This window comes from Maylandia zebra, linkage group LG19, assembly GCF_041146795.1.
Source record: "Maylandia zebra isolate NMK-2024a linkage group LG19, Mzebra_GT3a, whole genome shotgun sequence".
Taxonomy (NCBI): Eukaryota; Metazoa; Chordata; class Actinopteri; order Cichliformes; family Cichlidae; genus Maylandia; species Maylandia zebra.
In genome coordinates, this window is record NC_135185.1 from 1,696,084 (window position 1) to 1,699,209 (window position 3,126).

Consider the following 3,126-nt stretch of genomic DNA (forward strand, 5'->3'; position numbering starts at 1 on the left):
AATATATCCAACAAGTTTGAAGCCGAAATATTGTTTCAGTGACAAGTTATAGGCCACAATCACTTTTTGGTAGCGCTAAAATGCCATGTTCTCAGTCGTTATTCTGCACAAACAAGAAAGAGTCATGGTGATACTGGCACAATAGGTCTTTATTGTTTTAACTACTATTCGACAGTCTTATAACAAATATGAACAACGAGAGTAGACATACTAAACCTGTAGGCATTAATTATTCCATCGTGATGCGTGTAGTCATTCGTGACTGCGCTACACACTGAAAGCAACCTTCTGACAAGCGTCATAATTCGGTTACAAGAAACGTTAAAGCTCCATAAATGCATACCTTTGCCTAATAACAAAGGCATAAATGTGTTTGGGTTTTTTTCCCCCACGTTATATCAGTTGCACAGAAGTAGCTGGCAACGCAAGTAATCCAGGCGCTGCAGCTTTAAGCAGCTGCGCGCGCTCCCGCGGACGGCAATCACTTTCTGGCAGACAATCACTTTTTGGCACAACACCGGCTGCTTCCAAATAGAGCACATTTCATTTATAATGTTGTAAATCCAAGTCCATTATGTATTCATGATTTGAATCCTGGGTTGTGTGAAATCCCAGAAATACACCTTAGACAAAGTGAATCTGTGAACTTGGGTGTACATCTGTTAGGTTATGTTGTGGTGATCCTCGAGTTGGTGGATTTGTGTTCATACTGGAGCGCACAATTAAAACCAATGGAAGATGGACAAGAAAAGTTCAAAGCCATCAGGTGCTCAGTTTAGAAAAAATAGAAAAGAAGAGGAGGAGAAACAAGCAAAAGATGCAGGTAAGCAGATGTGTGATTGGATAATGGCAGCTCATCCTGAAACTATCAGAGTGTGTTTATGGGGCGGGGGGGCGCCAGAGGGAGTGTTCGCCCGGGACTCCAAACAGGCTAGGACCGCCACTGAACACCACAGGCTGCTATGTCCATCCCTTTATCATCTTCTGATTGCTGGACAATTTCACAAACTTCAGACTATCTCTTTTTTTTTAAATTATATTTTTATTGAAGAGAAAAAAAAGGACTTGTTACAATAAAGTGCATTGACATTATTTAGCCAAAAAAAAGGATAAGAAAAAACAACCTTTTTCTTAGTCCTTTTGTTTTACATTCTGATAACAAAAAAAAATAACTCATTGGCTTGACAGTGTGTTACATAATGCAGCATATTTAACTTATTTACAACGACTACATTAGGTACATATTATGAAGTTGAGGGTCAACCTGACATTGTACAATACATGGGAGATACACCAATTCAGGGCTGGTCTTACCTAAATTCAGGGCGGATGGGGGACACAAAGCTAATCCATTTATTCCATATTTTATAAAATTTGTCTTTTCGAATTTTTAAAAAGAATGTCAATTTTTCCATTTTAAATATTTCGAAAACCACATTAAACCACTCCTCAAGTGTTGGCGGAGTTGGATTTAACCACTTTCTGGTTATTGATTTTTTGCTGGCTGCTAATAGCGCTTGTAAGAGTTTTGTGTCCCCTCCCCGGACCGAGCCAGCAACCAAGCCCAAGTACACATTTACAAAATTGATGTCAAATTTTTTCTTAAAAACCTCACACAAAGTTTTAGGGATTCCCAGCCAGTAATTTTTTAAGTTAGGACAGTCCCAAAAGATATGATAATGATGTGCCTCTTCTGATCCACATCTCCAGCATTCTGCTGTCCCATTTTTATATTTAGTTTGATGAGGGGTTTTGAAAAATCTAATAATGTTCTTCCAACAGTGGTCTCTCCAAGATAAAGAACTTGTTGAGTACCAATGAAAATTACAAATCCTCTCCCAGTTCTCGTTTGTTATACCCATCCCCGATTCCAATTCCCATTTAATCTTAACATTTTGAGTAGTATCCTTCCTTGCTTGAAGGAGCACATCATATAGTTTGGAGATTGCCTTTCCCAGAGAACTATCATATGCTAATTTAACTATCTTAAAAATTTCTGACTCAACCATATTTGGGTTTGGGATATTGCAGTGTTTATTAAAGTAATCCTTCATTTGAAGAAACCTGAAGAAATCTACTTGTCTTAAGCCATTTCTTATTTGTAAAGACTGGAAACTCTGTAGTGTCCCTTTATGTGTGAAGGAATGGAATGTTGTTAGTCCACTCTCTATCCAGGACTGAAATCTATTATCACTTTCATTTGGTTTAAAATCTGTGTCATAAGCACACCATCTAAATACTTTTAGTATTCGTTCACTACCACATATTTTAGTCACTTTATTCCATATTTTTAAAGTGTGGCTAATCCATGGTCCTTTATCTTCTAAACGGTCTGCCAATTTTTTTTATCCGCAATTGAGGCTCGTAGTTGGAATTTAGGGGTTGTATTGAATTCTATGGATTTCCACTTAGCTTTCAAATTCGGGTTACACCATTGCAGCAGGGGGATGACCTGAGATGCATAATAGTAGTATTGTAAGCATGCGAGTGTTGCCCCCCCTTTTTGCCTTGCTTAACTGTAAAGATCTAAATTTAATTCTTGTTTTTTTCCCATGCCAAATAAAGCGCGAAATCCATTTGTCCCATTCCCCAAACTGTGTTTGACTTACTTCAACAGGCAAAGTTCTAAATAAATAGAGGAGTCTTGGGAGTACGTTCATTTTCACTGCTAATATCCTTGAATTTAAATTTAAGAAAGGCACCAGATTCCACCTATCTAAATCAAATTTTATGGGACCATACTTTACTTGTGATAGATTAGAAATATTCTTAGTTAGAATTATTCCCAAGTATTTAAGTGTTTCAGCTTCCCAATTTATATTATAATTATCTCGTAAAGTGTTAGATGCTGTATAGTTAAGTGTTCTTCAGACTATCTCAAACTGATTTCTTGAACAAGGCAGTGAGTTCACTAAACGCAAATGGGGGTTCCACAATCGCCAGACCTCAAACCATTAACGCACTTTTGGGATGTGGGTGGAACAGCAGATTCCATCTTGGATGTGCAGGTGACAAATCTGCGGCAGCTGCACGGTGTCGGAGTATCTCGTGTGCCTAATTCAGCGGTTGGTGAGCGTGTGTATTTCCTGTAGGCGTGACTGAGCTGAGCAGCTTTTACTTCTCTAT